The sequence below is a fragment of the Cryptotermes secundus genome, unplaced genomic scaffold (genome assembly GCF_002891405.2).
Source record: "Cryptotermes secundus unplaced genomic scaffold, Csec_1.0 scaffold251, whole genome shotgun sequence".
Taxonomy (NCBI): domain Eukaryota; kingdom Metazoa; phylum Arthropoda; class Insecta; order Blattodea; family Kalotermitidae; genus Cryptotermes; species Cryptotermes secundus.
The window spans coordinates 765,760-778,314 of NW_019744108.1; the positions used below are offsets into that span (position 1 = coordinate 765,760).

The 12,555-nt window shown below is 38.1% G+C and overlaps 1 protein-coding gene across 16 annotated transcripts in view; it reads left to right on the plus strand.

The window, feature by feature from the left end:
- LOC111874402 (broad-complex core protein) overlaps positions 1–12,555 on the plus strand; it is a 174,916-nt gene that overhangs the window by 33,795 nt on the left and 128,566 nt on the right. The window lies entirely within an intron of this gene.

Consider the following 12,555-nt stretch of genomic DNA (forward strand, 5'->3'; position numbering starts at 1 on the left):
ACTGTAAACAAAAGTACTGAAACAGAGAAGTTAATGACATGGTTACCCACAAATTTAGTTTTCTTATTCACCCTAAAAAATGGTTGAGGCAGTTCATTCACCTCAACAAAGAGACTAGAGAACCATGAGTTATTAACTTTGAGTTTATTATATATTTTAAGGTATTTGATCACTTCCATTCTGAGATTGTCAGCAAAATTACATTCCCCCCCCTCTTCTTTTCATACTTCCATGGTAACTCATTCAACTTTGCAAGATACTGGAAATAGTTAATTTGAAGTGTCTAAAGAGATTACATGACAGATTTCTCCATGCCAAATGATTTGCAGGAAATAAATGGTTTTGAAGTGGTATATTTCTTTTGCAACATCTTGGGATAATATATTGTTAAAATATGACCAATTAGGAGCATACTCTCTTCACCTTAGTTTGTGGCTCTGAAACACCAAAGTACCAAAAGGGTAATTTTGTCTTCATTATAAAGGTAGTTGTTGATTAAAATGAAGTATGAAATCTGTTGTGAAGTAGGACTTGAGGTTCTCACATCTGAGGCTGTGAAGAGTTCTGTCTTCAGGGATATTATACTGTGCAGTCCGGTGAAAGTTAACCAGCCTTTCAGAGGAATACGTCTCCATCTTCAGCAAGCCAAGTGAGAAACCAGCATGAAGCAGGCAGCAAGATCTGCTGGTTTCTTGCTTGGCTTACTCTCCATCCCTGAAGATGGTGCTGACATGTTCCTCTGACACAGTTGTTATTTCCCAGAAAATAGAACCCTTCAAGTACTATTTATTATTCAGCATTGGTGTTTGATTTTGGCCAATAATTGCTTTACCAAGAGTGCTATATGTGAAATTGCTTTGTCATGTTGCAAAATCCATCCTACCACCATGAATACAAAAATAGCTGTTGGCAAACTTTTGAATTTCTTTTTATTTCTATAAGATTGGTAGCATGTTAAGATAGCATTTCTGTTGAACGTAAAACAACATGACAGTGACTTTCAGTTGTTTGTAATGACTAATGAACCATTGGAGCTGTGCAAATGAAACTTTGTATGGAGAGAGACACCAGTATACCTGCAGAATTTGTTTATATATGTACACACACACACATACAATATGTCCCATGCCAAACTTCATGACATGCATATCCCCTACACACAGCAGAGTTATTTACTTGCTTTTGGGTTCAAGAAGAGAGTGCATTAAATAGAAAGCTTCAGAGTGGGGGAAATGGTTTGTCTCTAGGCCAGCATAAAATTTTGCCAGTGATCGAAATGGTGTAGAGCAGTGTTCCGCAACCCTTTTCTACTCGCGGCACACCATAGAGTATCCATGACTCAACACAGCACACCAAAATGTTATTCCCCTCAAAAACGCATGATATCAGACAATTAATATAAATACGTAACATGATTAACTTTTTACTATAATATTATTATATTGTTATTTTACATAGGCGAATCAAATGAAAACCTTAAATATTTTTTGAGCATTATTTATTGTGCACAAGTGGTACAAAGCTGTATCACTTTTCAGCATAATCTCCTCCACGCTCAATGCAAGTGCATTACAAAGTGCATGAATTCCTTTAGAAAAAAATTCTTTTGGTAGTCCGTGCAACCACTCATGCACCACTTAGCATACCTCTTCATCAGAACGGAACGTCTTTCCTCGTATTGCTTCTTTGAGTTGTCCAAACATATGGAAATCACTTGGGGCAAGGTCCGGTGAGTATACCGGATGAGGAAGACACTGAAAATGCATGTCATTGATTGTCGCAACTGTTGTACGGGCAGTATGGGGCCTTGCATTGTCATGTTGCAAAAGGATACATGTGGACAGCAATCCACGTCGCTTTGATTTGATTGCAGGCCGAAGATGATTTTTTAGGAGATCTGAGCATGATGCACTGGTGACAGTGGTCCCTCTAGGTGTGTAGTGCTCTAAGATGACACCTTTTTCGTCCCAAAAGAGAGTCAGCATAACCTTCCCTGCTGATGGTTGTGTTCGAAACTTCTTCGGTTTTGGAGATGAGGAATGGTGCCATTCCTTGCTCGCTCTCTTCGTTTCCGGTTGGTGGAAGTGAACCCGGGTTTCATCCCCAGTAACGATTCTTGCAAGGAAGTCATCACCTTCTCGTTCAAAGCCCAGCAGAAGTGCTTCACAAGCATCAGTACGTCGGTCTTTCAATTCAGGAGTCAGCTGCCGTGGCACCCATCTTGCAGACACTTTGTGAAACTGGAGCACATCGTGCACAGTGTGGTGTGCTGAACCATGACTAATGTTTAAACTTGCTGCAATTTCATTCGGTGTAACTCGGCGGTTTTCCCTCACTATGGCTTCAACTGCTTCAGTGTTCTCTGGAGTCACAACTCGATGTGGCTGACCCGGACAAGGAGCATCTTCCACTGAAGTCACACCATTTTCAAACTTCCTACTCCATTCATACACTTGCTGCTGTGACAAACATGCATCACCATACTGAAACTTCATTCTTCAATAAATTTCAGTAGCATTCACACCTTCACTACACAAAAACCGAATAACAGAACACTGTTCTTCCCTGGTGCAAGTCTCAAGTGGGGCAGCCATCTTATACTGGTGCTGTGACGGTGTACGTGCATCTGCACTATTCTGCAACCTACAGGCCATTCTGCACGCTGTTTGTAGCACGCTTACCAACTTAAGGATAATGGCGTGAAATTTTGATTTTTTATTACAAATTTAAGGTTTTCATTTGACTCACCCTCATATTATCATTAAACAGAAATCGACTCATGCACTTATTAATAATTAATGAACTTTAATTCACTGTAGAGTGTAGAAAATGCACTTCTTTACTATTAAAGTAAATACAGTAATTCTACTCATACCTTCAATGTGATACTTGCGCCTGCATAGCTACACACAGGTGACTGATCCATGGTGGAATCGACAACACAAGTCTCATATCTTCATCGATGGATTTGAGCGACTCCCTCTTTGATGTCTCAATTTCAGTTATCATCGAGAAGCACAGTTCGCACAAATATGTAGTTGAAAATGGCAGTAATACATTAACTGCCATCTCAGAGATAGCCGGGTATTCACTCCTTATTGCCAACCAAAACGTATCCAAAGGCGCTTCGAGAAGTTTTAGTTTCAGTGTTCTGTCAGCTTTTAAATCTGCGAGTTCCTCTTGTGTATTAATGGGAAGATGTTCTGAATTCGCAACGAATTGATCATGAACCCAGTCGAAATCTTGTACACTCTCTCCAAAATACTTATTGAATTTCTGCTGCAGCATTTCTAAATCTTCTTTAATTGTGTCCCATCACCACTTTATTGCCGTCAGCAAGTGGCCATACAGTTTGGAACAACTCAAACGACCCATCTGTAATTCTCTAACTAGCAACCAAAATTTTCGAACTGCTTCAGAGCAGAGCTGTGATAGAACTGAAACAATTGTAAAACGCGGGACCTCTACTTTTCAAACAGAAGAAGTGACACTATACTGACTTATTTTTTAAATATTTATAATTTTAAATGAATTCCAACAATAAGCACAATAGACCACTGTAGGGTGGAGGAGGCCTACCCCTCGTACAAGTCGAACAGTTGGTGGGTGCATCGTTACAGGAAGAAAGTCATAAAGTTGATGAAACTCTAACAGACGGGCAAATACCAAAACAATGTTATAAAAGAAAGGGAAACCCTTGCTAATCCCTGCAGTTTTAGGAAAAAGCACGTACACAGAACATGCGGCAAGTACAGTGGAACTTCGCTTAACGAGCACCTCTCATAACAAGTAATTCGCATAACGAGCAAAACAAATTGTAAAAAAAATGACTCGCTTAACAAGTGACGAGAGGGGAAGTCCTGGATTGTGTGCTTGCTACATCAGTCTGTGTTTAGCACTCGTTCTGCTAGCATCTTAGTGTTGCTTGTGATCACACATTTTTCCAAACTTGTGTTCGGACATATTATTTGTGATTTTTTTGTGCAAAGTGTAATAACCCTTGCAAAAATGTCCCTGAAGAAAAAGCCGCAAAAAGACAGCCATAAGAGAATAAAAATAACCGTAGAAATAAAACGTAAAATCATTGGAAAGCGAAAACGAGGTGTGAGCGTGGCTGATCTAGCACGCACATACATTCGGTCTACATCAACGATTTGCACTATCCTCAAGATAGTTCATTCCACATAGAAGAAAAGATGAAGATAATTCACGCTCCTTAACAATGTATATATAATTTTCTTTGAATAAACATTATACATAAAATTTTTTGAGTATTTTTTCGGCATGGAACGCATTATTGTATTTTACATTAATTTATATGGGAAAAATTGTTTTGCTTAGTGAGTGTTTCGCATTACGAGTAAGATTCTGGAACGAATTATGCTCGTTAAGCGAGGTAACTGAAATGGTCACATTGGACGGACTTGTCTTTTATAATTGTAGTTCTCCTAGCTTGCTTCTATTAAGACCTCTAATATTTTTGTGAAAGATGACAAGATCTTTTTTTGAAGTTTTAAAATTAGAGAACTGACTTATATGGTCTTGACTCTTTTTATGTTTTGACTCACTATGGCCCTGGGGTTTACTCAGCCTCTAACAGAAATGAGTACCAGGAATTAATTAAATAATTTTCCTGGGGAGTGAAGCGCGTAAGGCTGACAACCTTACCTCCATCTTTGAGCCAATTATCAAGGTAATGTGGGACCCTCACAACCCTATGGGCCTCACGGCCTGTTACAGGGAAAAGCTTTACTTTTACTTTACTCACTATAGATACAATTGTAATAATTATATGGTCTACTAGGTTGTGGCTTCTGAGCTAAATATCCGATAAAAAATCGTCTTTCCTAGTTATCTGTAGTTTTCTGTTTCATTTAATAATTTTCTCAGCTTTCAATTAGCAATTTTTATGAATCTTGGAAGGTTTGGCTGTTAAGGTGCCATTATCTTGTGTTATTTTGTCACACCAACCAAGAATTATAGGTTTACTATTGTCTTTTTCCAACAGGGAAAATATATGTAATGCTACTTGATTTACCAATAGCTCTTTACCTAGTTTGTTTAAATGAAAACCATGTTTAGTACATAGAAGTCTATTGCTAAAAAATTTGAGCTGTAGTAACATGACTAAAGGCTCTAGCAAGTTTATGCATTTTACCATGAAAAACGTTTAGTTAAACTGTTAACATAGGAATGCTTCGAAGTGTCATGTCTGAGAGGGACACTTATTAGAACAATATTAGTGTGATTTACATTCTTAATAAAATTAATAATGTTCTTAAATGCAGTTTTGGAATCGTTTCTGTCAATATCATTTGCTCCGCTGCAAATTATCAGAAAGTCATTCTTTGTAAGATTACGCACTTCTTCCTTCATAGTCTCCATTAGTGACCTAGTATCTGATCCTGGTTTCACAGTGCCACACACACATCAAAACGTGCATCCAGAGAAGCAGTCATTCTGGATGCACATCCTCTCATGTGACTGTCACCCATTATTAACACTTTATGTTTACAACACTCTAAATATTTAGCTTTAATTTCAAAGAATTTCACTGTAGATTCAATCAAAGATTTATATATATAATTCCATTTACTATAGATACTACTAATTTCATTTTCATTGACTTCGCCATTTACAATAGTTGGTATATAAGTAGTTACTATAGGATTCTGACGATGGTGTATAACACACCGATATGTTGGGTTTTTGGACTTTATCCATCGTCCTGGTTTTGTTATCTTAAAAACCAGGACGATGCATAAAGTCCAAAAACCCAACATATCAGTTGGTATATACTTTAATATTTGATTACCCATTAATTCACCCTGCATTTTAGCTTCAGAAAAGTTTCTCAAAGAAGCATCCTCTAGATCAGGGGTCTCCAAACTTTTTGAAACGCGCGCCACATTAGGTAATTCAGCACTTTCAATGGGCCGGATAAAATGAGAAATTAATAACTAGGTATATGAGTTCTATTGAAAGCACAGAATGTCATAACCTAAATACAAAGTACGTGAGAATAAATTATCATATATTAATGACAACAGACAGTAGCAGCAAATTATCATATTTTCATCACAAATTATAATAAAACAATTAATGTGAATGATGGAACTCTTTTTGCATTCTTAAAATCTGATTAAATTGAGGTTCAAATTTTGAAACGCTAATCACAAGTAGCGACTTTAAAAGTTCATCAGATAAATTTGCCCTGTATTTCGACTTGATGTACTTCATCTGGGAAAAAGTTTGTTCACACAGATATGTCATCCCAAAACCGGAGATAAATTTACAAGCTGGCCGTCGTAGAATGGACTAAAGTTCCGGTAGCCTTATCAACATTCTTCGCTACCAATTCTCGGAACAGTTAGAGCAAAACTGGGCATATGTTGCCTTTAATACAAAAATGGTAATAAGTATGACACCGGCAGTGATGATGATCTGTTACAATTACACTGCACCACCGCAAGAAGTCTTGTGCACAAGACGGCTAGTAACGAACTGCTCACGCTACCTACATTGCCACGAAGTGACACTGCCGATCAAGGCCAAACAAGTACGAAGAAATATCATGCAGTATACTGTCCAAAATTAGTAAAATTGTGAATAATATTAACATAATATGGAATATCAATATATTTTAAACACAATCTTAATTATTGAATTTGAAATCTATGAAAAAGTTTTTTTTTACCAGTACTCGTTTGAAAATTAGTTCAATTGGCGCACTTCTGCACAATTCTTTCGCGGGCCGGATAAAATCACATTGCGGGCTGGATGTGGCCCGCAGACCGTAATTTTGAGACCCTTGCTCTAGATGAAGAGTTTGTTTTCCTCGTTCTTGAGCACAGTAATCCTCTTCTAAATTATGTTGTGATGTGGTTTCAGACTCTTTTAGATTCGATAACACTTCATAGCAATTTCAGGTTATAATAGGCTGGCTGTCTTGTATTCTCATCCTTCTACTTGTCCTTGCGTGCTGTACGCGTTTCCATTTCTGGGTATAATCACACTCACGACTCTGTCCATTATCATATACTGCACCCCATAACTGATTTTCTTTAGCAGCAGACAAATCTTATGTTACTATGCTCTGATTATTTGATGTTTTGTTGAAAGTTTTTAATAATTGATTGGATATCACACACAAGTGTTTAAGTGTTTTTGTGAGGGTGCTATAGTGAACAAGGAGTTTGAGGACTCTCTGGGAGGCACTTGATATGCAGCATCTCAGAATTTTGGCTGGATAGTGCCACATGGCACAGTGTGCCTGGGCACATTGGCAAGCAGTTGTGTAGTAGCAACTCCATGATCTTATCTCACACGATACAATTTTGCACACTTCCCATGTTGCAGGTGTGTTAAGTGGTTTTAGTGAAGGTTAACTGGTTTCAGAACTCTCTTATGAGAGACTGTACTTATTAGGTTGTAGAAATACAGGATGTACACATGAAATATGTACCATTTTGTTGTAACTTTGCTCATGAACTGAAAGGCACAGGAGTGAAAACTAACACGTTTGAGTAGGTTTTATGATTAAGTTTATAATTAATGCCACTTGAATATCTAGACCTTTTACCTCTAAAACTGGGAACTCAAGCAGAAAAAGCTGAAGGTGTGCAGTCGCTTCACAAGTCTATGTGTGCAGTTAAAGTGCAAAGGAGATTTTGTATGGTGTTTGGAAAGGAATCACTAACAAAAATGTTAGTTTAGAGGTGGTATAAATAGTTTGATCAGACATGCTGCATTTCTGTAGGGAAACACCCTAGGAGACAAACAGTCACTGAAGCTCAGGTGGATAAGGTTCGAATGACTTTAGTTGCAGTCCTAACAAATCAACTAGAAACACTACCAATGAATTAAGCATGCCACACACAGCAGAGTGCAGAATTCTGTTTACTAACAGTCTTATGGGAACATGGAATGTGTGGATTCCATAAAGGAATTGAATTTCTTGACCAGTTAAGTCATTGCTAACTTTTTAAGGAACACTGTATTATGGGGTTAGTTTAATACACTGATAGTAGTAGTTACATAAGCAACAATAATAGGTACTTGTCCCCGTATTATAAGGTTTGATGATGAACTTTTTATTTCCTCAGCAACCATATTTCCTCATAATTTCCTGTGGCCAAGCTTACCTCTTTGTGCTTAATGTATATACAGTCTTTTAATTATATGATGTTACTACCGTTTCCAGAGAATTTATGCTCCATTTGATAATGTGGAAGAAGTCAGCCATCTGTGTGTTTTGATAATATTTTTGTGGAGACAGACAGAGGACATGCTTTGATAAATAATGCTGATAGTGATGATTAACAATTCCATAAAATCAGTTAAGTGAGCAAAGTGATTAGTTGGTATGTTTTAGACTTTATAATGCATACCAATTTTTTTTTTTTTTTTTTTATATTTTCACAGTGCTACATACTAAACTCCCAGACATCTCATGTTGTTGTGAATATCAGCATAGGGAAGTAATAGCAACTCTTCTCTATAGTAGATTTTAATTTATCTCCCCCCCCCTTTTTCCATTGTTTGGTTAGGTTTCTGTGATTGCTCAGTTATATACTTGAATTGTTGTTTTGCCTTATATAATTTCTGTAGGACCAGGTGTTTTGCTTAAGTGATTTTACATTCACACTTTATTCATGGGAAGATCAGCTTTGATTCTCTGCTTGGAGACTTATTCCTGACCAAGGGTTTTCATAATTTTTAAGCTCTTCCTGACAAATGTTGCAGTAGGACCTTAATATATGCCATGACCACATCCTTTTGTGTTTTACCCGTTTTAGTTGTAACCACTGCTCATCAGGGCTCTTACTTTTTGTAGTTCAGAAGTCAGTATTTAGTTAAATAAACCAGACTGTTATAGATAAGGAACTGTATCTTGTATTTAACTAAGTAAGTACCACATGAAAAAATTATGTGAGTTTTTGGCACCAAAGAATATAGGGAAGGTATTTTTAGACCAAGTTAGGAATAAAACTTTAATTGATATTACTAAGGGTAATGGATTTAGAGCTGGAAACTTTGCCACATCCAAAAATGTAATTGTCAAAGAGTTTGCTGTTCCCACATTGGAACATTTATAAACGTTTGTGGACTTTTCCTGATCGAAAGACACAGATTGATAAACCAGAGATAGCATTCATAGATACTTGGTGTCTGATCGTTCAGAAGCGTCGACTGTGATAGTGATCACTGCAAAATTTAGAGATTGACTCTAAGTAAATGAGCAGTGCAGAAGTTTGATATGGAGAGTTTCAGCCTCAGGAAGCTAAATCATGTGGGAGATAACAGTATCAGGTTTAAATCTCAAACACGTTTGCAGCTTTGGAAAGCTCAAATGGTAATGTAGGCATCAGTAGTGGTTGTGAAAGTTTTAAGAAGGTTATGCAGATTTCAGCCAAAGAGAGTCTTGGTCGTTACGAACCGAAGCAGCACAAGCCATGGTTTGATGAAGAATGTTTACAGCTATTAGATGAGAGTAAACAAACTAAATTGCAGTGATTACAGAATCGGAGTCAGATGAATAGGTATAATCTGAACAATGTAAGACATGAAGGTAGTACACATTTCAGGAGCAACAAGAAGTCATATCTGAAAGATAAAATTAAATAACTTAAACAAATTGAAGAAACAAGAATGTTAGACTTGTACAGAAGCATAAATGAATTTAAGAAAGGTTACCAACCTAAAAATAACTTGGTAAATGATGAGAATGATAATCTTCTTAAAGGTTCCCACCACATTTCAAATAGGTGGAAGAATTATTTCTGAATCAGCATACAGTTAATGTCATGCAGACTGAAATAGATGTAGCTGAGCCAGAAGTAACTGAGCACTTGATACATGTGTATAATTGAGTCTTATAAATGCAGCACTTTCATAGCTTGTTGGTTAGAACACTACGTATTCCATTTTTTCATATATATATATAAAGTAAAAAAGTAAAGTAAAGCTATCCCTGTAACAGGTCATGAAGGCCCATAGGGTTGTGAGACGTTGAGCGTCCCACATTATGTAGACATTCAGCTCAGAGATGGCGGTAAGGTTGTCAACCTTACATGCCGGCCATGCTTTAATCCCCAGGAAAATTATTTAATTAATTCCTGGTACTCATTTCTGTTAGAGGCTGAGTCTACCCCAGGGCCATAGTGTGGCTGGAAGGATTAGAGCAATTGAAAAAAGTCCAATGACCTCATCGGGACTTGAACCTGCGACCTTCCAGCTTGTAGCATAGCCCCTCAACCAATTACACTAACACATACCCATTTCATATATGTATATTGTCACGTGTTGGGTGTATAATGCCACAAATAACTTCACGCCTTATTGGATATAGCGAATTTTATTGCGCATTCACTCTTACAATCGCACAATTTACAGATTCACAACTACTGCTGTCTGCAGTATTACAATTACTTGGCCTACAACTGACTGGTTGACTGACTTCGTTCTGTCTAACTCGTGACTTCCAATTTCCAACTCGTAGGCTGCTGCCTTGAGAACTCACTTCGGCGGCTGTGTAGTTCCCATATAAACCCTCAGCCGGACAACAGGAAAACAGTTACGTAATGGGCACCACTGTTGTCTGACGCCGTGTTTGCCGATAGCCTAGCAACGCTGTCGGGAGTTGTTTACGGCTGCATAGCAACCCCGGCGTCCTGTGTCACATCACCACTGTTTACTCACTTTGCATAGCGACCAGCGTGCTGGTACTCGGCTCACTCCGGCTCCGCCTGGCACACCACAGCTGGCAGGGAGGGAGGGGCGTCATCCATAGCGCAACACGTCACAATATATATATACTAGTATTTACAAAATGTTTTGGCCACCTGAGGCCATCATGAAGTATATTTTTTGATTCGTGTAATTTGCTGCATTGTATTCAGCATTTATTAGCATGCAAGAATTGCAATTTTAAAAGTTTTGTGTTTTAAAGACAAATTTGAGTTCTTGTTATAATAATTTCAAAATAATTTATGTGTTATATGTCATGTGTTCTGCTACATCCTCTTCTTGTGCTATGTCTTTGTTGTCATGACTGCAGTGTGCATATTTTCTGAATGTTTTTTTTTTGGCATGTGTGTCATTCATAATTCAGTACACACGAGCCATGACAACGGAAAAAAACAAAAAAAAAATCCAGGAAACATATATGTCTCAGCCACAGCAACAAAGACAAAGCACAAGTTGGAGAAACAGAAAAATATTCAAACATATCATTTTAAACTTATTTTAAAATTGTTTCATTGAGAATCCAACCTGCTTCTTTAACAAAACTTTTAGACTTATACGAAGGGGGACCCAAAAATAACCGGAACCGACCGGTTGCGCGCGCATGCTTTGTAGTTACGAGTTGTGCTGCTAGGTGGTGTTAGCTGGGGGTCTCCCACGACTGTTAGTGAGCTGGCGTCAGTCTGAGTTAAGTGGTTTGTCTGTGGTGCTCTGTTGTGTGCGTTCCTGTTTCAACCCTTTGGCGATTAGTGAGATGGCCGACCAGAAGGAACAAAGAGTGTGCGTGAAATTTTGCTTGATGAAGATCGTCGAAAGACCATTGACCAACTTTCTGAGGAAAAGAACACCTCATGGAGCCGGTCCAGCGAATTTTAACCGAAGGTTTGCACATGAGACGGGTGTCTGCAAAATTTGTTCCTCGCTTGCTCGGAGATGACCAAAGAGAAAACCGCGTGAATGTTTGCCGCAACTTGAAGAGTGAAGTGCAGAACGATCCAGAATTTCACGCACACTCTTTGTTCCTTCTGGTCGGCCATCTCACTAATCGCCAAAGGGTTGAAACAGGAACGCACACAACAGAGCACCACAGACAAACCACTTAACTCAGACTGACGCCAGCTCACTAACAGTCGCAGGAGACCCCCAGCTAACACCACCTAGTAGCACAACTCGTAACTACAAAGCATGCGTGCGCAACAGGTCGGTTCCAGTTATTTTTGGGTCCCCCCTCGTATATACATCTTGTTTTTAATGAAATATTGAATACATTGTGCAGTTTGCGCAAAACAGCATATACTTGTTGTATACCTGATGGCTTGACTGAAACATAAATCGCCAGATAATGATCAAATTCCAGCAGAACTTATTCAAGCAAGAGGTGAAATATTACGTTCTAAGCTCCATATGCTAATTAATTCTATTTGTAATAAGGAAAAGTTGCCTGATCAGTGGAAGAAGTCTTATTGTTGTTCCAGTTCACAAGAAGGGTGATAGAACTGACTGTAGTAATTATGGAGGATATCACTGCTATCAATTTCGTACAAAATTGTACCCAATATTCTTTTCTCAAGGTTAAGTCCATACACAGATGAAATTATTGGGTATCATTGGTGTGGGTTTCGACATGACAGATCAACTACTGATCAGATCTTTTGCATCTGTCAGATATTGGAGAAAAAATGGGAGTACAATGAGACAGTGTATCAGCTATTCATAGACTTCAAGAAAGGCTATGATTCAGTTAGAAAGAAAATATTGATAGAGTTTTGGGCACCCATGAAACTAGTTACACTGATTAAAATGTGTTTA